The sequence below is a fragment of the Rhinatrema bivittatum genome, chromosome 5, assembly GCF_901001135.1.
Source record: "Rhinatrema bivittatum chromosome 5, aRhiBiv1.1, whole genome shotgun sequence".
NCBI classification, from domain to species: domain Eukaryota; kingdom Metazoa; phylum Chordata; class Amphibia; order Gymnophiona; family Rhinatrematidae; genus Rhinatrema; species Rhinatrema bivittatum.
Window position 1 is genome coordinate 204,516,443 of NC_042619.1, and position 23,174 is coordinate 204,539,616.

General features: G+C 42.8%; 1 protein-coding gene across 3 annotated transcripts in view; it reads right to left on the reverse strand.

Annotated features, from left to right (window-relative positions):
* POLA1 (DNA polymerase alpha 1, catalytic subunit) overlaps positions 1 to 23,174 on the reverse strand; it is a 1,013,915-nt gene that overhangs the window by 141,107 nt on the left and 849,634 nt on the right. The window lies entirely within an intron of this gene.

Sequence of the window (23,174 nt, forward strand, 5' to 3'; positions counted from 1 at the left end):
AATCGGAGAGAGGGAGGCAGGAATGGTAACAAGGTCAGTTCAGTGACATCCATTTGGATATATTCCAATTGTAACCATGAGGTATCCTGATGCCCAAACCATGCTTTGGAGACAAGTCAATCAGGATGCCCAGTAATAAGAGTTTGAGATTAGGGGAAAGCCTTTCCTCCCTGTGCTTTGGGAAGCCATAGCTAAGAATTATGTATGTTTTCTTGTACATTGCTTAAAACTATGGCATTAACAATTAAGATATTTTAATAAAGAAAATAATATTCCTAAGCTTATCGTGCCATTTAATACACCCACCCACCATAACTATCTCACACTGTAACACTTACAAACTCACCCAGCCACCCTAGGTAAAACCCTCTCCCAACTATTACCAAACCACAGTCCCCAGACCCCCCCACCAAACTTTTCAAGCCGGGGGGGGGCATAGTCTCCCAAACATCTACAGACTCTAAGTCCCCCTCAGTGGGACAAACAGCAAGAACAGGAGGGTGGGTCTACCTGAGCCTGAGTCCCAAAAGCCCACCCCCCTCTCCTCACCCATCTCTGTCTCAACCCACACATTAAAATAAAAATGATATAGACATGTAGAAGACCACAAGTCACAAAAAGACTTGAGAAAAAAGAAAAAAAAAAACAACGAAAGGTTGCTGTCTGATAAACATGGAGACTAACACTATCAGTCAAGGAGATCCATGCATGGCACAAGAGAGAATAAAACACCCTGTTTAGTATTGCGGATGCAACAGAGAGAGGTGGAGTTGTTCTAGGAAAATGAAAAAATATGTGGGGCAATTCTAAACATGTACTGAAGCTGAGGAATGATGGATAGCAAAGAGCTGAGATCTCAACAACCTCTCCCCATAGCAAATTGATCACTGAAGAACAGCCATTTATTGCCTGGGTCTTTTAGCAAATATGTTGGTGTCTAAATAGAAAGTTTGAGCACTGCAAATATCCAAAGGACCTACCAGTGTTCAAAGAACACAGTGCCGGCAAAAGCAAAACTAGAAAAAGTATAACCTGCAAAATAGAAAACTAATGCGATATGTAGTCAAAAAAATGTTCATCACTCGCCTTACTCTGGTCATCCAAGTGCTCAGCCATTTTTAATTACAAACAACAAACCAGCCAGTTTTCTCGCCGAAGACGAGGGTTCTCTGCACATGCTCAGTTACAATAAATCAGAGGCTGCGGCCTGCTGTTCATTCTGCAGCTCGGCAATAAACTTCTCTGCTGCCTGTACCATTCCACAGGTAGCTTCCCATCCACAAATATTCTTATTTTAGTAGGATACAGCATGGCATATTGGAGATTATGTTTTTGCAGCTCCTTTTGACTCTGACAACTCCTGCCTTTTTACAGCAGATCAAAAGAAAAGTTTGGGAAAAACATTATTTTGTTTCCCTAGTGAGCAATTTCCTTAGCTTCTCTGGCTGTGCTCAGAATTTTACTGTTGTCCTCAAACCATGCAACTTCATTAGGAGGGCTCTAAGGCAATTGCCCTTATCTGGGATTGATGCCAAAATAAGATTGGCACAATTGATTTTAAACACTCCTTTAGGACAATCAATTGTGAGCTGGCCTGGCAGCCATTTTAAAAGAAATTGAGCTGCATAAAAGCAAAATATAAATTCAAATAAATAAATCTTTACCTTTGCTTTTTTCAGGAAAACCCAGCACTCCTATGTTGCAGCATCAGGACCTATTCTTGAGATTATCTATTTTCCTGAGAAGAGATCCATAATTTCTTTCTACTTTTCAAGCTTTGCTGGCATTGAAGTTAGTGTTAACTCCAAGTCTGAGATTCAGGTTTCAGACTCCTCAATCATAGTGACATTCTCTTGTACTGTTTCAACGAGTTGGGCTATTTTTTCCGCAATGATGCCCAATCTAGTGTCTAGTTTACTGGAGATCTTATCTGCAGACTTCTCCACTAGGTTCTTGACATAAGCTTTGTGTTCATTCAAGTCAGGCATGTCGGTCCCTCCATCTTCATCTGAGGCCGACTCCTCCGTTCGAGGCGGCAGGTCTGATGCAGATGTCTTAGTAACTTTTTTGTCATGTTAGACTTCACAGCCCATAATAATGGGATAGAATGCTGGCCAGTGTCCTTAGCCACAAATATATTAAATACAGAGGACCTAATTTAAAATACAATTGGAAAAGTGGCAAAGTTGGCGAGAGCCTGCTAATGACACAGCTGATCTTTTCAGAGCATAACTAAGAGTTCAGTCTCACTAATTTTGATGACCCGGGGGGGGGGGGGGGGGGTTATTACAAAATTTGAAAATAAGACATGGAACAGAGCCTGGATATTGTATTAAATATTGATCTTATAAGAATTAAAGTTGAAGATGACAAGACCCGAAATGCCTACCAGTAGAGGTGGTGGAGGCCAGAGCTTTTAACAGAGGCATAGATGGCACAGAGGGAGAGTAGAGGTAAGTAAAAGATAAGATGAGTAGAGGGAGAGTTGGTGTTGGGTTGCATAGGGAATTTATATGCTCATCTATGCAGAGTGGAAGAATCTTGCCATTAAGACATTATTGCTTTAAACTTCCCTGTTTTCCACTTTTAAATAGGGACTATAGGAGCATGTTAAATTTAGTAGCTGCACCTTTCATTTTTTTTCTATTTTCTTCATTTTATCAAAATCTTCCTTTTGAAAGTTAAATGCTAAAGCAGTAGATTTACTTAATTGTCTTCCATCCAGTCATTAAATCAAATTTGATCGCTTTATGATTACTGTTGCCGAGTGGCCCCACTACTGTAACCTCTTGCACATTTCCTGAGTTCCACTAAGAATTAGGTCTAAAATAGCTCCCCTTCTCTTCGGTTCCTGGACTAGCTGTTCTTTGAAGCAGTCATTCATCTAGAAACTTTACCTCCATATAAATGCTTTGATGTGACATTTACCCAATCTATATTGGGATAATTGAAATCTCCCATTATTACTCTGCTGCCAAATTTGTTAGTTCCCAAATTTCTGCTAGTATTTCATCATTTATTGTGTTCTGTTATATTTCTTGAAGGGATTCCCTAAAGAAACCTTGGAAAACAGTTACTGCTTTAGAGCAATGGTTCTCAATGCAGTCCTTGGACACACCCATGCATGAAATAAATTTGCATTCACTGCCTCCACTGTATGTAAATCTATCTCATGGATATTCATTGCGGATATCCTGAAAACCTGGCTGGCTTGATGCGTCCTAAGGACTAAGTTGAGAATCATGGTTTTACAGCATTTAGCTTTTATCAGTGGCTTTGTGCTTAGTATCAAAGTATCTTGAATCTTGCAGCCCACCTGATTGTATATTATTGAATCCTAGCAAGACTGGACTTTTTCTTCAAGAAAATAGAATATCTTGTGTGACATATGTAAAATTTTTTAAAGTAGTAGTTGTCAAGGGCAACATTTATAAGTACTGCTATACAAAGGGCAGAAGTAAAAAATATAAAATAGATGAACTAGGATGTTTGGTTTCACATAGAACATGATAGCAGATAAAGACCCCATAGCCCATCCGTATCTCCTGCTCAGTTTTATAGTCCCCTCCTCTCCCTCAGAGATCATCTGTTCTTGTCCCATACTCTCCTGAATGTCTATACTGTCCTCATTTCCACCACCCTTTTTGTAAAGAAATATTTTCTACTCCCGAGTCTATCCCTCCCACCATCATCCCTTGGATCCCTGGTTCCAGAACCTCCTTACTAGTGAGGATGTTGGGATGACTGAGACAAGGGAAAGGAATGATATAATAGAGACATTTAAATACTTCCAAAGAATAAACGCACAGAAGCCAAATCTCTCTCACTAGTCGTCCAAATATGGGTGTACTAGGATTCCATCTTTTCCTCAACTCTGCTGTAACTATGACCATTACCTTGGAAAAGGTTCTGGGAGTGGTGGCCAGTCTAAAAGGGTAGTGCCCAAACTGAAAGTGGCACCCCAGAACTGCAAACCACAGGAAGCATTAATGTTCTAGTTGGATGAGAATGTGGAGAAACTCTTCGGACAGATCCAGAGAGGTCAGAATTCTCCCGACTGCACAGCCATTATCACAGAGTGCAATGTTTCCATGCAAAAAAGCTTCACTCGCAGATGACTGTTGATGCTTTTGAGATTCAGGATGGGACAAAAGGAACCCTCCTTCCTTGGCACATCGAAATAAAGGGGATTTTGCCCTGTATTTTCTTGAGGTTGTGGGCCTTGGGACCACAGCTATCAAACTGAGTAGCCTTGCCAACGGACCATCCACTGCCTGCTTTTTCTGCGGGGAGTGGCAGGGAGACTCCATGAACACGTCCTGAGGAACAGTGCGAAATTCCATCACATATCTTTCTCATATCACCTCCAGGACCCACCTCTGATAAAAGAGAGAAAGGTTTCCCTGTCTTCTTGTTCCCAGGGGTGGGTCAGCAAACCTTCATTGGGAGGCTCAGGAGGTTCCACTACCTGAGCCTGTGCCCCTTCTGGGTTGTCTGGGACGAAAGGACTGAGACCTACCAAAAGGTCGAGTCCTCTGAAAGGTCACTCCTCTATAGGCTCGAAAACGCGTAGCTCCTCTACAGCATGACCTCTCATATTGAGGGAGCACTGTGCCTGCTATCTATCCTCTGGCAAACAAGGAACCGGAGATTCACCTCACTTACTGGCCAGCTTCTCCAACTTGCTGCCAAACAAAAGTGAACTCTTAAAGGGCAATTTGGTGAGGTAGCCTTGGAGGTCGCATCTGCTGACCAATTTCTCAACCATAACTGACGCCTGACCACTACTATCGAAGCCACGCCCTTGGCCGAAGTGCGGACCAAATCACAGCCTGCATCTGCCAAGAAGGCAGCAAATGGTTCCAAAACTGCCCTGGAGTTCACTCCAGAGTCATCAACCTCCTGGGAGCGAAGCAAACAAGAACGAGCCACCAAAGAACAACAAGAAGCGATCTGCAATGACATTGCTACTGCTTCAAATGCTTGCTTAAGGATACACGCAATCATTTTATCTTGAGCATCCTTCAAGGCCGCTCTTCCTTCCTTAGGAATAGTGATCTGCTTGGAGACTGTACACACAATTGAATCTACCTTCAGAAAAAGTAAGCGCTCTCTTACCACTGGATCCGAAGGGTACAGACCCTCCAAAGCCAGACCTTTGAAATTAGCCTCTGGTGTGCCCCACTCAAGATCAATCAATTCTTGAATGCCTCCATCATGAGGAAAAAACAAGAGGCTTTATGCAAGGAAACCAAAATGGGATTTTTCTTTGGCTAGGACACTGAATCTGCCCCAGAAACTCCAAGCATTTTCAAGTTCTGGGAAATCAGAGCTGGCAGCTCATCTCTATGAAAGAACCATAACATAGTTCTATATGATTCTAATCTGGGGGAATTTCACCATCTTCAAGTGAGTCAGGATCTGCATCATCTGAGCCATCTGGATCTCTATCCGGAAGTCCTACTGCCGCTCTAAGAGTACTCCTGAGCTTGAAAGAAGGTCCAGGCAAGGTTCCTACTTGCGCCTTTGCTCTGGGAGCATTGGACAGGGCTGAGGACTGCGCCTGAATAAAGGATTGCAACCCCTAGAAAAATTTTACCCAGGAAAGGTAGAAGTATACAGACCAGGAGGTACCCGAAGAGTTCTCATTGAGCTATCCTCCTTTGCTGAGCAATCAGTTAGGGGAGTTGTAAAATCAGGCATCCCATCTGAGTCATCTTTACCCAGACCCACATCTGGCTGGGAAAAATCAGGCTTAGTGAAATCAGAGGAAGAAAATTCTCTCTGAGCATCCAAATAGCGCTGTTACAAATCAGTGGGCATTCCAAGCTGAGATGCCTGAATATGACAAGCAATGCAAAGAGAAAGATGCTTAGGCTTCTTAGAAACAGGCGCCATAATGGCCGACAGCACACTGAGCGGTGGCTGGAGGTGTACATCTAGCTGTTTTATTTCTCTTTTTTCAGATTGAAGCAATCCCCAGTAGGGAGATGCACGTTCACCATCTGCTGAAGACGGAGAATACTGGCAGGCTGATGTCACTGTAGAGGCATATATATACTATGATGTCAGTTTGCTCCAGCTCCATCTGCTGGTAGAGGTACATAATCTACTTGTTCTGGATTCATCTACGTGGATGCTAAGAACCTGATTTTCATAAAAAAAGAAATAGAAAAAAAGATATAAATGTAATATATTCTTCAGAAACCTGGTGGAACAATGATAGCCATTGGGATATTTTAATACCTAGGTACAAACTGTATAGAAAAGAAAGGAGGTTGATCTTGGGAAGCAATGTACTATATGTTAAAAGTACAGAGAAAGCACAAATGCTATCTGAAAAAAAAAGCAACAAAATCTCTATGGATAGAAATTCTAAGCTTAAATAAAGAAAAATGTGATATTGTGACTGTACTATTAATCAACTGATTAGAATAGTGATGGTGATCAAGAAATGCTACAGGAAATCAGAGATGTTATAAAAGCACATAAGACAATAATAATGATGGCTCATTTCAATATTATCCTTCACAAAAATGTTTAGGTTTGCAATGAGGAACTACACAAAAGGATAGAACAAAATTAAAAGGTATTTCCAGGAAGTTAAAATCTTTTCAGGTAGCATGAATTTCAAAAACACTATATTAAGAGGTTGAGACTAAATGTATACCACTAATCAAAAAGACTATTGGATCCAAAAATGAGTTATGGTTTAATATCAAAGTAAAGAAAACTATTCAAGACAAAAAGATGTTCCAAATGTGGAAAGCATCACCAAATGAGGAAAAAAAAAAGCAAAATCTTTGCAAATGTAAATGTAAAAATGTAATAAAAAGAAAAAATAACGAATATCTTGCTGAAGAAATAAACAAAACACTACTTTAAAAAAAAACACATCAGAAACAAGAAGCGTATCAAAGTCAGTGGGGCCAAAGCTACATGAAGGAGATATGAAGCCAAACAGAGAAGCTGAAAGAATTCTTTGTCCTGGTTTTTAGAATGTAGGAGAGGATTCCTAAACCAAAGTCATTCTTTTCAGAGGATAAGTCTGAAGACTTGACTCAATTTGAGGTAACAGTGGAGGAGATTTTAGAACAAATTGGAGAAATTACTTACCTGATAATTTCATTTTTCTTAGTATAGACAGATAGACTCAGGACCAATGGGTTATGTGCTCCCCTGTTAGCAGATTAAGACAGAGTCAGGTTTCAAAGCTGACGTCACCCTAGATATACCCCTGCGCACAGGTAGATTTTGTGCGCTCGGCCGGGTGGCGATGTGAACGGCGCGAATAAGGTCAAGATGGCGACGGTGACCATGCGGGCAAGATGACGACTACCTCGGAAGGTCTCCACGTGGGAAGGCCCTTGGAAATGCCGGGGTCTGGCCCTGCTAGGGCGAATCAACCCGGTGGCGCTGGCTTCGGCCGATGGCCTGCGCTCGTCCTCAATCCTCGGAGACCGGCACAAGTAAAGATTTCTACCTTACCTTATCTTCAGCGCTTCCCGGTCTTGACCCGGGTGGTCTCCGGCTGCGGGGGGGAGAGGGCAACTACCTTCACCGCCGCTTTTGAGGGTGCACCCGCTGCCTCTCAGCCGCGCCCAAACTCCTCTCGCTGGGGGGCTGTAAGTCCTTGCTGCGATTCGGCCGCCGGACCGAGTCTGCCTCTATGCCGCGCCGATCCTTCAGGGGCTAGGTCCCGCCGCGATTCGGCCGCCGGACCGAGGCTCATCTCCGAGGGATCACGGAAATCACCTCGGGATTCTCGACTGGGGGAGGGACCCGAGGGTATCACCGCAGGAGAGCGGGGCTCGTCTTCAATAGAATTTTCTTCTTTAAATTTGGTTCCAACGCTCAGAGAGAGTGCAGATAGCTCCTAACTGCTATGGAGACGGAAAATACTGAGGATCTGCACTTCCTGCAGGGGTATATGTACTAAGGGCTGACGTCAGATTGAAATCTGATCCGTCTCCAACTGTTAGCACGAGTACACTATACCCCATTGGTTCTGAGTCCATCTGCTACACGCTAGGAAAATATCAGATTGATGTACAGCTTTGGGTTGTCTGGGTAAGTTAACTGGATAAACTTATCTGGTTAATGTCAATTTGATATTCAGCAGCAAAGCCATGTCACTGAATACAGACAGTTAAATCCAAAGAAAGTCGGTTAAATTTATCAGGCTAACTTTATGACAGCCCTTCAGCATGAACTGAAGTTATCTGGATAATTTAGTACCACCCTGGAATGCCCCTGATTTATCTGCGTAATTTTAACCCAGATAAATCAGAAGTGGACAGCACAGCAGAATTTGTAAATCCTGTGCGTTGTCCAGCTAATGTTTTCCTTTCATATATATTAAAAGACAAATGCCATTAAGCTTTAACAGAATGTATTCTGGTTAAGATAAGTGATGACCCAATACCCCTTATAGTAGGACAGTCTGGAGCTTCACCTATAACCTAATTTTAAGTGGATGTGCACCTGTGAGCACAAAAAATGCTTCTACCGCATGGGGAAATTTTAAAAGGGACGTGTGGTGATGTGATTGCCTGATTTACCAGTTCTTCCCTAGTTTGCCCAGTCAACAGATAGGTCCTCAGACACCCCCCCCCCCCCCGGATTGGTAGCTTGTACACCCCCCAGTTACCCCAGACCCTTTATACTCCTCAGATATGGCTTGTTATTTTTTTTTTTAACTTACACAGCATCCATAGCAGAAGTACAGTTACGCAGCAGGGGACCTCGGTGCAAGGACTGCATAAGCATTTATGCGCAAATTTCTGGTTAAAGTCTTGAACCGCTCATGTTCTGCCCATGCTTCACCCCTTTTTGAGAAGTTCTAAGAAGTGCGCGCAGCAATATTTACTCATATATCAGAGTGGTTTTTAAAATCTGCTTGTTACGCGCGAGGCTAACATTCACGCAGCTCCTAATTTCGGCACGCATCGGGCTTTTAAAATTCATCTTTAAGTATTCAGGATTGTTACAGAAGTGCAAGGCGGGGGGAGGAGAGAGGTTGGATGCTTATCCATGTTTTTATTTCTATCTCAATTTCTAAGGAATTCTAGAATGGAGTGGAGTGATTAGAGCAGTGGGTTGTGAACCAGGGTTCAGATCCTATTGACAGTCCTTTCCCCTTCCATTGATTCAGGTATAGACACTTTGTAAGCCCTTTGGGGGACAGAGAAATACCTACAATACCTGAATGTAATCTCTTTGAAGTGGCTGACCAGTCATGAAGGGTATAAATAAAAAAAAAAATAAAAAAATAGAATATATTTTCCATTTGGCAATTGTGGGGTAGAACATGTAGATACATGGAAACACTGATCTAATGCATTTTCCTTCCAGGTTATGAGGTATCAAAAGGTGCACATTTTGGAAGGGGGTGTAGACTTTCTATAGCCAAGGTAATCAGGAATAACTATGCAGAGTTGATGGGTCAATTGATTATCTGCCTAGATCTACTCTATGATGATACATGTCCTAGACACTAGGGAAAGAAACTTCACTATAGAGGAATTTCAACCTCAGGATGAACCTGAATTTTAGATGTTCTTTGGGTGAAGTTCCTTTGGCTCATACTAAGATAAAATCTTTAAGGAAGTACTGGTTAAACAAGCTAAAAACAGGATGACAGGTAAGAGAGATTACTCACAGCAGCTGCCTGGCTGGCTTTAACACTGTGTTAAAGCAAAAATTTAGGACAATTAGGAAATTTGATCAGAAGCCAAAACAAAGAAATCAAATTGGAATTGAAATGTACCAATTTTTTTCTGTTTACATATCACTATTGAAGACTGTTTTTGAGGATCTTGCACTGGAGATCTATGAATATGTTTGAATTACATGTGCCTTGCAAAAGGTGTTCATAAGCAAACATTTCTTGAATGGAACTGACATTTTTGTTGTCCTCAACTATGTATTATCTTCACTGTCAAGTTTATCAGTTTTGTTAAAACTATTTTAAGTGGGAAAAAGTGGTACTTTTCACAAGACAAAACAGATAGATAAATAAATAATGGAATTCATGTTACCTGTGTTCAACAGAGCAGGTTTAAAGACATTACAGATAGAAAAGTACATTTACTAGTAAGTAATAGAAAAGAGAAAGAGGTAAAACTTCATAGGTTCAGTTATATTGTGCCTTATGATGTGTTAAGAAAGCCAAAAATGGAAGAGAATGCAGGATGTAGTGTGACCAGCAGAGAATTATAATACCTCATATAAAGTGTCATTTTCCCACTATTTATGAAAGAATATGTTTGCTTTATCATAATATCCTAAACATAAAAAGGAGGAATTTTAATTGCATCTTCACATCAACTACATCAATTGCATCTTCACATCAACTACAGCTAGTGATTCCATCACTCCCTCTTGCTAAACTCTCGTCCACCAGAAACAGAGCCATTTCTATCATCGGCCCAAAACTATGGAACTCCTTACCTCAGTTCCTCACCTCCCAAGAAAACCCAAAATCTTTTAAGAAAGAACTAAAAGCCTGGCTCCTCTGCCAATCTCATACTGACAGCCTGCACAACAATCTCAAAACTTAATCCCACAGCTTCCCATATTTTGTCATTTATTCCCCCCTCTGTCTAATCTCCCTGTTTCCTACAGATATCTAAGTCTATTTTTTCATTATACTTGAACTCAGTCTATTTAATGTACCTATCCTTTGGTACATCTTATCTGCTATGCTCAATGTGTTTATCCTTTGGGATATCTTGCCCTGTTCTTATGTTTGACATGACAGTTCTCAGATTGTTAATTGTTGTTTTTCTCTTCAATGTCTTCAATTAGTTTTATGTAACATGTTATTATAATCTGTAAACCGGAGAGAAGGCTACTCTGCTCTACCTCGGTATATAAAAAAATGCTAAATAAATAAATAAATAAACTATAGCTACTACTACTAATTCTCATTTTTAAAGCACTACTAGAGATAGAAAGCACTGTACAGATACACATAAGAGACAGTCCCTGCGCTATCGATGGTGCTTACCATCTAGTTAAGACAAACATACAGAGTCTGTGGGACGCAGTTAGGATTGAAAAGCAGATTCAAAAAGGTGAGCTTTTAAACTTTTTGAATATGGCCAGTGAGGGAATATATATGTCAGATATAATGCTTGCATAGCCAAATATGTTAACTAGTATCCAGTCAACAGTTAATGTTATCTTAAGTAAAATGATCTGATTTGAATCCTTGAAAGTGCAGTTACAAATTTTGTACGTCATACATGTGTGTACATGAAGATCAAGGGATTTCCATTCCCTATTAATAAAACATTTGAAGTTTGACCATAACTTAAGTAAACACTGCACAGTTTCATATAAGTGAACCCAATTAAGGACAAGTTTCCCGCATTCAGGCAATCGTGAGTTGCGAGTTAACTACTTGCGACCTAAACTGGATATCCTAAGTAGATTTTAGTAAACAAATAATTGCTGAATTGCTACAAATAAGATATCATGGTTGTTCTTTATAACACTGCTTGACAATGACACATTGATGCTGCATCTCCTACAGTAAATCCGGCACAGGACACCAGTCTTTAAATAAGCCAATGAAAAGTGCAGTTCAGCCCACCTGTCTTCCCTCGAGTGTAGTATAGATGACAATGGAGAAGGCAGCACCAAGGGAAGGAAGAAACATATCTGAAGGACCATGCTTCTCCATCCTCTCAGAGTGCTGTCTTCACAGCGCTCTGAACCCTAATCAGTATGAAACAGACACCAGATAAGAATTAAATATGGAAACATATACAAATTAACCAGAACCAACGACAGCAAACTATATGGATTGTTATTCAGTTTGAAAGGGGCTGAATTCTATGGCATAATGCTAGGTGACATAATATGTTGCACCATAATGGAGAAATTACTATTTGCCTGATAATTTCCTTTCCTCTAATGAAGGCAGGCCAATCCTCACACATGGGTTATGCACCTCTGCCAGCAGATGGAGACAGAGCTGTCACGGATATATAGTCCTGCCTCAACCCTCAGCCTGCCAGTATTCTCTGGAAAAGCCAAATTGTGGACAAACTGATTATACATGAAAATTATCAACCACTCATGCTTCCAACCAATAGGGAACACTGAACTCAGACAAAACAATGAACATTCACTAAACTGAGGGGCCGGCTAAGTCACTTGCCAGTCCTCCAACGAATAGCAGGAACACTACTCTGCATCGTCTGTACCTAAAGGGCGAAACAAAAGCAAAAATTGGCAACTTAGAGCAGGTCAGGGATTTGCCTGCCTTCATTAGAGGAAAGGAAATTATCAGGTAAGTAGTAATTTCTCCTTCCTCTGCACTCAGGCAGACCAAGCCCCACAAGTGGGATGAACCAAAGCTACTCCCGAACAGGGTGGGAGGCTGCTCATGGTCCAGTTAATACTGCCTGTGTGAAGGCGGAGTCCTCCTAAGCTCAAATGTCCAAGCGATAATGCTTGGAAAAGATGTATAAGGAAGACTATGTTGCTGCCGGAAAATCTAGACAGGAGACAATAATTGAATCTCTTCCCACGCTACAACCTGAGCCCTCGTGGAATGTGGTCTAACCTGCTTCGGCAAAGGAATCTCGGCATCCACACAGGCGGCCGTATTAACTTTCTTAACCCAACAGGCTATAGTTCCCCCCCCCCCCGTTGCTGGTTCACCTTGTTTACCACCACCATGGAGCAAAAAAAGTTGATCAGACTTCGGACAAATTGAGTAACTTCCAAGTACCGTATCAGATGCTGCTAGACATCCAAGGTATGCAAAGAGCTATACTCACTCATCTCTATCACTGTGCAAAGTGGCCAGGGAAACAGACTGATTCAAACGAAATTCTATAACCACTTTCAGCAAAAAAGAAGGTACCGTTTGAAGTTGCACTGCCCCCGGGAGTCAAACGCAGAAAAGGCTCATGGCAAGATAGAGCTTGCAGTTCAGAAACCCGTTGTGTAGAACAGAATGCCACTAGAAAAAACTGTCTTCAAGGTAAGCAGCCTCAAGGATAGGCCCTGTAGCAGCTGAAAAATAGGACCTGCCAAGAAATTCAGAACCAGCAACCGCAAGGGACGACGAAGATGTTTAACTCCCTTCAAGAACTGGGACTCATCCAGATGGGAAGACAAAGGCCCACTGTTGACTTGACCCCTATAATAAGCAAGAGCTGCCACTTTAACCTTCAAGGTATTAAGGGCCAAGCCTTTATGCAATCCTTCCTGTAAAAATTCCAAAATTAACGTAATTTCCACTTTGAAAGGCTGAGAACCTCGCTCCTCACAACATGCCTCGAAAACTCTCCAAACTCTAATGTAAGTCAAAGACAGAAAATTTTCTGGTCCAAAGCAAAGTGGAAATCATTGCAGCAGAATCACGTTTCAACAACTGAGCCCTCTCAACGGCCAAACTGTAAGACAAAATTGACCTGGATCATTGTGTAGCATGGGTCCCTGCCACAACAGATCCTTCCAAAGTGACAGTTTCTACAAATTGGAATACCACGGCCTCCAGGGCCAATCTGGAGACATCAAAAGTAGTGTCAGCCTGACTTGCAATCTTCTGAATGACCCTGCCAGGGTGGAAAGGTATACATCACTCTGCTCTGCAGCCTCACCTAAATGAGAACATTGATGCCCAGTGCATTCAGATCCCTTCTGCAACTGAAGAACCGCAGAGCTTTCGCATTGCCAGAAGTCACCAACAAGTCTAGATACAGACAATTCCAGTACTCCACTATGAGCTGAAAGGCTTCATCCACTAGCTCCCACTCTTCCTGAGTCCAAGCTCTTTCTGCTGAGAAAGTCAGCCCTTACATTGCCCTTTCCAGCAATGTGGGAGGAGGATATGCCTAGCAGATGTTGCTCTGCCCACATCATGAGTGCATCTAGCTCCTCAGACATCAGTTGACTTCTGGTTCCACCCGGATGATTGATGTAGGCCACCTTTGTCGCATTGTTTGACATTATCCTGACTACCTGAGTATCTTGAAGCTCAGGAAACCGCAAGCATGTCAGCTGTACTGCCCGTGCTTCTAAATGATTGATGCTCCACTGTTGTTCCTCAACGTTCCAGCGATCTTTCACAAGTAACTCCTAACAGTGAGCCCCCTCAACCCAGGAGGCATGCATCTGTCATGAGCATTAACAATTCCAGTGTCTCCAAGGAAACTTCCTTCCCGAAATGAACTGCCTGCAACCACCACTGCAATTGGTTACTCACCTCCAATGGCAAGTGAAGCTTCACTGCATAGTCCTGCGACTGCAGACTCCACCGGGAAAGCAAAAAGCAATGGAGAAGCCACATATGCGCCCTCGCTTAAGTGACAACCACAAACATGGCCACTATCAAACCCAGGACTTGTAGTAAGATCACACCATCGGGTGAATAGTCCTTTCTCAGGGTTTGAACTTGAGTGATCAACTTGTGAATGTGACTCTCTGGCAGAAACACACTGTCCTGCTTCATATTGATATGAATACTGAGATACTCCAACATCTAAAACAACTGTAAGCTGCTGGTGGGCCAAGTTAACCACCTAGCCTAGATCCTGCTTTAAGGAGACCACCCTGCGAGAAGCCCAGTGTCTGTCCTCCACATTCTTGGCTTGAATCAGATGCAGGTGAACCAAGATGCCACCCCTGTGCAAGGCTGCTGCTACCACCACCATGACCTTGGAGAAGGTCCTGGGTGCAGTGGCCAGCCCAAAGAGCAGGACCTGAAACTAGCAATGATGTCCCAGAATGGCAAACTGTAGGAACCATTGATATTCCCAACAAATGGGAATAAAAACATAAGAACATGCCATACTGGGTCAAACCAAGGGTCCATCAAGCCCAGCATCCTGTTTCCAACAGTGGCCAATTCAGGCCATAAGAACCTGACAAGTACCCAAAAACTAAGTCTATTCCATGTTACTGTTGCTAGTAATAGCAGTGGCTATTTCTAAGTCAACTTAATTAATAGCAGGTAATGGACATCTCCTCTAAGAACTTATCCAATCCTTTTTTACACTAACTGCACTAACCACATCCTCTGGCAACAAATTCTAGAGTTTACTTGTGTGTTGAGTGAAAAAGAACTTTCGCCAATTAGTTTTAAATGTGCCACATGCTAACTTCATGGCGTGCCCCCTAGTCTTTCTATTATCTGAAAGAGCAAATAATCGATTCACATCTACCTGTTCTAGACCTCTCATGATTTTAAACACATCTATCATATCCCCCCCTCAGCCGTCTCTTCTCTAAGCTGAAAAGTCCTAACCTCTTTAGTCTTTCCTCATAGTGGAGCTGTTCCATTCCCCTTATCATTTTGGTTGCCCTTCTCTGTACCTTCTCCATCGCAACTATATCTTTTTTGAGATGCGGCGACCAGAATTGTACACAGTATTCAAGGTGCAGTCTCATCATGGAGCGATACAGAGGCATTATGACATTTTCTGTTTTATTCACCATTCCCTTTCTAATAATTCCCAACATTATGTTTGCTTTTTTGACTGCTGCAGCACACTGAACCGATTTCAATGTGTTATCCACTATGACGCCTAGATCTCTTTCTTGGGTGGTAGCACCTAATATGGAACCTAACATTGTGTAACTATAGTATGGGTTATTTTTCCCTATATGCATCAGCTTGCACTTATCCACATCAAATTTCATCTGCCATTTCGATGCCCAATTTTCCAGTCTCACAAGGTCTTCCTGCAATTTATCACAATCTGCTTGTGATTTAACTACTCTGAACAATTTTGTATCATCTGCAAATTTGATTACCTCACTCGTCTTATTTCTTTCCAGATCGTTTATAAATATATTGAAAAGTAAGGGTCCCTGAGGCACTCCACTGCCCACTCCCTTTCACTGAGAAAATTGTCCATTTAATCCTACTCTCTGTTTCCTGTCTTTTAGCCAGTTTGTAATCCATGATAGGATACCACCACCTATCCCATGACTTTTTACTTTTCCTAGAAGCCTCTCATGAGGAACTTTGTCAAACGCCTTCTGAAAATCCAAGTACACTACATTTACCGGTTCACCTTTATCCACATGTTTATTAACTCCTTCAAAAAGTGAAGCAGATTTGTAAGGCAAGACTTGCCTTGGGTAAAGCCATGCTGACTTTGTTCCATTAAACCATGTCTTTCTATATGTTCTGTGATTTTGATATTTAGAACACTTTCCACTATTTTCCCTGGCACTGAAGTCAGGCTAACCAGTCTGTAGTTTCCCGGATCGCCCTTGGAGCCCTTTTTAAATAGTGGGTTTACATTAGCTATCCTCCAGTCTTCAGGTACAATGAATGATTTTAATGATAGGTTACAAATTTTTACTAATAGGTCTGAAATTTCATTTTTGAGTTCCTTCAGAACTCTAGGGTGTATACCATCCGGTCCAGGTGATTTACTACTTTTCAGTTTGTCAATCAGGCCTACCACATCTTCTAGGTTCACCGTGATTTGGTTCAGTCCATCTGAATCATTACCCATGAAAACCTTCTCCAGTAAGGGTACCTCCCCAACATTCTCTTCAGTAAACACCAAAGCAAAGAAATCATTTAATCTTTCCGCGATGGCCTTATCTTATCTAAGTGCCCCTTTAACCCCTTGACCATTTAACGGTCCAACTGACTCTCTCACAGGCTTTCTGCTTCTGGTATATTTTTAAAAGTTTTTACTGTGAGTTTTTGCCTCTACGGTCAACTTCTTTTCAAATTCTCTCTTAGCCGGTCTTATCAATGTTTTACATTCAATTTGCCAATGCTTATGCATTATCCTATTTTCTTCTGTTGGATCCTTCTTCCAATTTTTGAATGAAGATCTTTTGGCTAAAATAGCTTCTTTCACCTCCCCTTTTAACCATGCCGGTAATCGTTTTGCCTTCTTTCCACCTTTCTTAATGTGTGGAATACATCTGGACTGTGCTTCTAGGATGGTATTTTTTTTTTAACAATGATTCTGCCTCTTGCACACTTTTTACCTCTGTAGCCGCTCCTTTCAGTTTTTTTCTATTTTTATCATTTTCTCAAAGTTTCCCTTTTGAAAGTTTAGCACGAGAGCCGTGGATTTGCTTACTGTTCCCCCCTTCCAGTCATTAATTCAAATTTGATCATATTATGATTACTATTGCCAAGCGGCCCCACCACTGTTACCTCTCTCACCAAATCTTGTGCTCCACTGAGAATTAGATCTAAAATTGCTCCCTCTCTTGTCAGTTCCTGAACCAATTGCTCCATTAAATGTCATTTATTCCATCCAGGAACTTTATATCTCTAGCATGTACCGATGATACATTTACCCAGTCAATATTGAGGTAACTGAAATCTCCTATTACCACCGCACTATCAATTTGGTTAGCTTCCCTAATTTCTCTTTGCATTTCACGGTCCGTCTCACTATCTTGACCAGGTGGACGGTAGTATACTCCTATCACTATAGTCTTCCCCGACACACAAGGGATTTCTACCCATAAAGATTCAATTGTGCATTTAGTCTCATGCAGGATGTTTATCCTGTTGGACTCCATGCCATCCCGGACATAAAGCGCTACACCGCCTCCCCGGTGCTCCTCTCTGTCATTGAGATATAATTTGTACCCCAGTATAGCACTGTCCCTTTGGTTGTCCTCCTTCCACCATATCTCTGAGATGCCAATTAAGTCTATATCATCATTCACTGCTATGGTCATTTAACACAGAGATATCCTGTTCCCCAGGTTGTGCTGAGGAATTATGAAAATCGTGACGAGCAGTGATCTGTTATTAAAGGTTTCTTTCTGATGTATATTTATGAATAAAGTTGTGAAACATATTGTGGAGATGTATTAGAATTAATATGAGGTCTTACAAAAGGTCCTAGGGATACTATATATGATTGTATATGCTAATAAATAGCTTATTGATGTTCCCTGCTTGTATGTAAAGATCATTCACTGCTATACATTCTAATTCTTCCATCTTACTTCTTAGACTTCTGGCATTAGCAAACAAACATTTCAAAGTTTGTTTTTTGTTTGTATTTTCATTCTGATTTTTAATTGATAGGGATAAGTTGGAATTTTTTAGCTCAGGTGAGTTTTTAGTTACAGGCACTTGGACTACTTTTCTTATTGGAACCTCACTGTTTGGATGCCCTAATTCTAATGCATCAATAGTATCCTTTGAAGATACCTCTCTCCGAACCATGCACTGCTGAGCGACTGTCAGCTTTCCCCTTTGTTCTAGTTTAAAAGCTGCTCTATCTCCTTTTTAAAGGTTAGCGCCAGCAGTCTGGTTCCACCATGGTTAAGGTGGAGCCCATCCCTTTGCAAGAGACTCCCCCTTCCCCAAAAGGTTCCCCAGTTCCTTACAAAGCTGAATCCCTCTTCCTTGCACCATCGTCTCATCTATGCATTGAGACTCCGGAGCTCTGCCTGCCTCTGGGGACATGCGCGTGGAACAGGAAGCATTTCAGAGAATGCTACCCTGGAGGTTCTGGATTTAAGCTTTCTACCTAAGAGTCTAAATTTGGCTTCCAGAACTTCCCTCCCACATTTTCCTATGTCATTGGTGCCCACATGTACCATGACAGCCGGCTCCTCCCCAGCACTGTCTAAAATCCTATCTAGTGACGCATGAGGTCCGCCACCTTCGCACCAGGTAGGCATGTTACCAGTCGATCATCACGCCAACCAGCCACCCAGCTGTCTACATTCCTAATAATTGAATCACCAACTATGACGGTCGACCTAACCCTTCCCTCCTGGGCAGTAGGCCTTGGGAAGATATCCTCGGTGTGAAAGGACAATGCACGACCTGGAGAGCAGGTCCTTGCTACAGGATCCTTTCCTGTTGCACCAGGTTGATGCTCTCCAATCATGAGACCTTCTTCCTCATGCGGGGGCTCATGCTGCTGACTCTCTTCTCGATTGCCGGCTGGTTCAATTGCTCGGGGGCCGATGCTGCAGCCGACGCGGCACGGCTCTTTCTCCTTCCCGCGCACCGCTCCCTGTATCACTTCCTGTTTCGGGTCACGGGAGGGGCAGGCGCGGGAAGAAGAAAAGGCCAGCCGCGGGTGCCATAGCTTCTTCCAACACCGCTGCCGTTCCCACTGGGCTTGAACGTGCTGACAGCCCAGCGGCAACGGCAGCGGGAGAGACCGGGAGCGCGCGCCGCGGACCGGCAAAAAACTCCGTGACATATGTAGGGGGAAGAGGAAGTGAGTAAGAGAGAGTGAGAAGCAGCCAGCCAGCCTGTGTGTGATTGAGTGGTCAGAGAGCTGATGTGTGTGTGTATGTGAGAGACAATGAAAGTGATTGCTCAGGGAGATGACTGATGTGTATGTGAGAGTGTGAGGCATTAGTCAGGGAGGTGACTGATGTGTGTGTGTGTGTGTGTGTGTGAGAAAAAGCATGGAAGTGAGAAGTCTGGGTATGTGGGAAAGCATGAGCATAAGAAGCCTGGAGTTGTGGGAGTGAGAAACCTGGGTGAGTGTGCATGCATGAGAGAGAGAGACTGCTTGGTAAGGTGACTGTGTGTGTGAGAGAAAAAGACTGGTGTGTGTGAATGTGAGAGAATGTGATTCAGGGAATGAGAAGCCTGTGCACGTGGAGAGTGAGCATGGAAATGAGAGAGACTGGTGTGTGTGTAACAGAGAGAAAGTGATTATGGGAATGAGAAGCCTGTGCATGTGAAGAGAGTGAGCATGAGAGTGAGAAACCTGGGTGTGTGTGAGACACAGCATGGGAGGGAGAAGCCTGTATATCTGAAAGAGAACTTGGGAGTGGGAAGCCTGTGTGTGTGTGTATGCATGAGTGAGATCAGGTGACTGGTGTGTGTGTGTGTGAGAGAGAGAGAGAGAAAAAGTGATTATGGGAATGAGAAGCCTGTGCATGTGAAGAGTGAGCATGGGAGTGAGAAACCTGGGTGTGTGTGAGACACATCATGGGAGGGAGAAGCCGGTATATCTGAAAGAGAACATGGGAGTGAGAGACTGGTGTGTGTGTGTGTGTGAGAGAGAAAGAAAGTGATTTTGGGAATGAGAAGCCTGTGCATGTGGAGAGAACAAGCATGGGAGTGAGAGACTGGTGAGTGAGTGTGTGTGTGTGTGTGAGAGAGAGAGACAGAGAAAGTGATTATGAGAGTGAGAAGACCATATATGCAAGTAGAACACGGGAGTGGGAAGCCTGTGTGTGTGTGTGTGTATGGCATGAGAGAAACTGTTCAGGAAGGTGACTGGTGTGTGTGTGCCAAAGACTGTTTGGGAGATGATTGGTGTGTGAGAGACAGAAACTGGTCATGGGGGCATGATTGGTATGGTGTGTGTGAGAGACATGGGCACTAAGGAAGAGGACCATAAGTATAGAGCTTAGCTTCTACTGCTGCTTCTGGTGTGTGCCATGGCCTGCAGGGAAGGGGAGTAGGAGAGCTGCTGGAGGGGGTAAGTAAAGGTGGCTTTAAGTTTATTTTTCTTGACTGCCATTTTAATTGTATGATGTCTGCTTTTTTGAAATATTTTATTGGTGTTTGGAGAATGTTTAATAGTTTTTATGAGTTTTTAATTGTTGGATGTTATTCTGTTCATAGCTGTTTAGAAACATTTATTCTGCTTATTAGTATAGTTTTACAATTATTTCTGTTTGGGGATCTATAGCTGCTTGTTAGTTCTGTTTTCCTAATAAGAGGTGTATTGGTGTTTAGGGTCTGATGTAATATTTGTAGTGTTGCCTTTTCATAGATAGGGTTGCTCCTGTTTGAGTGTATTCCATAATACAGGTGTAACTGTGTGCAGATTAGTTTATGTGCATTACTACAGATCCTGGGAGTATGTTAGGTTGGTTCTGTGTCTGTTACCGAGATGAGATATTTTGCTAGCATGTAAGCGTTTGTATCGGTCTTATTTGTTGTGTTTTCTCAGAGGACATACATTGGTGGTAAACTGCTGTCTTTTCATAAGGAGGGCTATTGAGAACTGAGTTAATTATATTAGTCCGGCCCTCTAAAACCATCCCAATTTCTCATGTGGCCCCATGGGAAAATTAATTGCCCACCCCTGGTCTAACCTCTGTTTATTCGCTGCCTTACTGACTATTAAAAAGCACAAACACACTAAATAATATTCCCAAATAGTTAACTTCGCCCCAATACTTTTAAAAAGGAAATGTCCCAAGCAAAAACTTACTGATTCCTTTCAGCCACCAGCAAGGTGAACCTCTCCTCTTAGAGCTCCCAATGGATATGCCTCTGTCAGATTCAGAGATATTAGATATTCCCATGATTGTACTGCTATTATTATGGCATGCACAGTCTCTATTCAGAAATGAGTGACCCTCAAATGTCAATTGACTCCTTTGAGATCCAGGAGAGGCCGAAAGGATCCCTCCTTCTTGGATATGACAAAATAGATGGAATAGCGGCCCGTATTTTCTTGCGATTTGGGAACAGGAATTACGGCCTTCAAGTCTAATAGCCTCCATAAGTTACTTTCCACAGCCACCCTCTTCTGAGAGGATTTGCATGAAGAAATCATAAAAGCATCTGGAGGAATGCAAAGGAATTATAAAGCATAGCCATCCTGTATCACTTCCAGGACTCATTGGTCCACAGTGATCTGGACCCACCTTCTGAAAAAAGTGAAATAGGTGCCCGCTATCTTCTGCACCAGCAGGTGAGTCCGCGAACCTTCATTGAGATTGAGAGGCTCTAATCCTGGAGCCTACATCCTTCCGAGGCCTTCTGGGGTGAAAGGACTGAGAACTACAGAAGGGACAAGGTCTCTGAGTAGATGCCCCCCATAAGGATGAAATCGCCTGTAGTCTTGAGTGCTGCAACTTGCCCGAAAAGGAGGTAAAGCTGGATTCTTATCCTCCGGCAAACAAGGGACCTGTGCTTCCCCCCATCTATTTGCCATCTTCTCCAACTCACTGCCAAATAAAAGAGAACTCTTAAAGGGCAATCTAGTGAGATTGGACTTAGAAATAGTGTCTGCTGAACAATTTCACAGGACAGCTGACATTGAGCCGCCACGACGTAAGTAACCCCTCTGGCAGCAGTGCAAACAAGGAAACTGCCCGCATCAGCTAAGGTGGTGGCTCCCGGTTCCATTAACACTCTGCTATCTGAACCCGCTCCCTCAGTCTCCTGAGAGAGACGCAAAGTAGCTTGAGCCACCAGGAAAGAACAAGAAGCAATTTGCAAATTCATTGCCATGGCCTCAAAAGCTTGCTTAAGGATAGTTTCAATCCTCCTATCCTGAGCATCCTTTAGAGTTGCCCCTTCATCCACTGAAATGGTGGTTCGCTTAGTAATAGAAAGCACCAGCGCATCCACCTTTGGGAAACAGAACTGTTCTCTTGCCTTCGGATACAAGGGATACAAATTCATTAAAGCTTGCCTCTGGTGCATTCCATTCAAGGTCATTCAACTCTTGAATTGCATCCAGGAAGGGAAAGAAACATGATTATTTGCATTGGGTGTGACCAATATGGGGTCCTTCTTATGTTTTCTCCTGAAATTGTCCACTTTTTCCTCTTGCTTTTACTACAAGCAATCGCCAGTAGGGAAATGCATGTTCACCATCTGCTAGAGATGGAGAAAACTGGTGGGCTGAAGTTGGGGCAGGACTATATATCTGTGACATCAGCTTTTACTGTGTCTCCGTCTGATGGTAGAGGTGCATAATCCTCTTGTAGGGATTGGCCTGCCTGTGTGCAGAGGAAACAAACAGTACTTTTCAATTAGAATATTTGCAGAAGATTCTTCTTTCTTAAGGTTGCTCAGAAAGGCGAGGTCTTTGTCTTGTAACTCCTGTCCTAACATGTAGGCCGATGCAATAGTCTGCGCATTGAAACGGTGCACTGGAATTTAGTGCACAAATTACATTTTTTAAAAAATTCCCGATGCAGCAAGTTAATGTTATGCTAATGCATTGGGAGTTAAAATGTGCGTATGATGAGTGTGTTGAGTGAACTTCCCTAATGCCCTGTGGCAAAATTGGCTCCCAGGCAGCAGGCTTATGGCAGGTATTCTGCAGAGAGGAAGGGATGCATGGCAAGGACTTACTCCAGCTGCAAACCGCCTCCAGGCCAGCTGGCTCCATACTAGCGCTTCACAGCTCCCTCCCTCCCTGTCTCTGAAAATAGCTGCAGGAGACTTGCTCAGCTCCTCTATGTTTTGCTTGGGACCAATCTGGATAGTG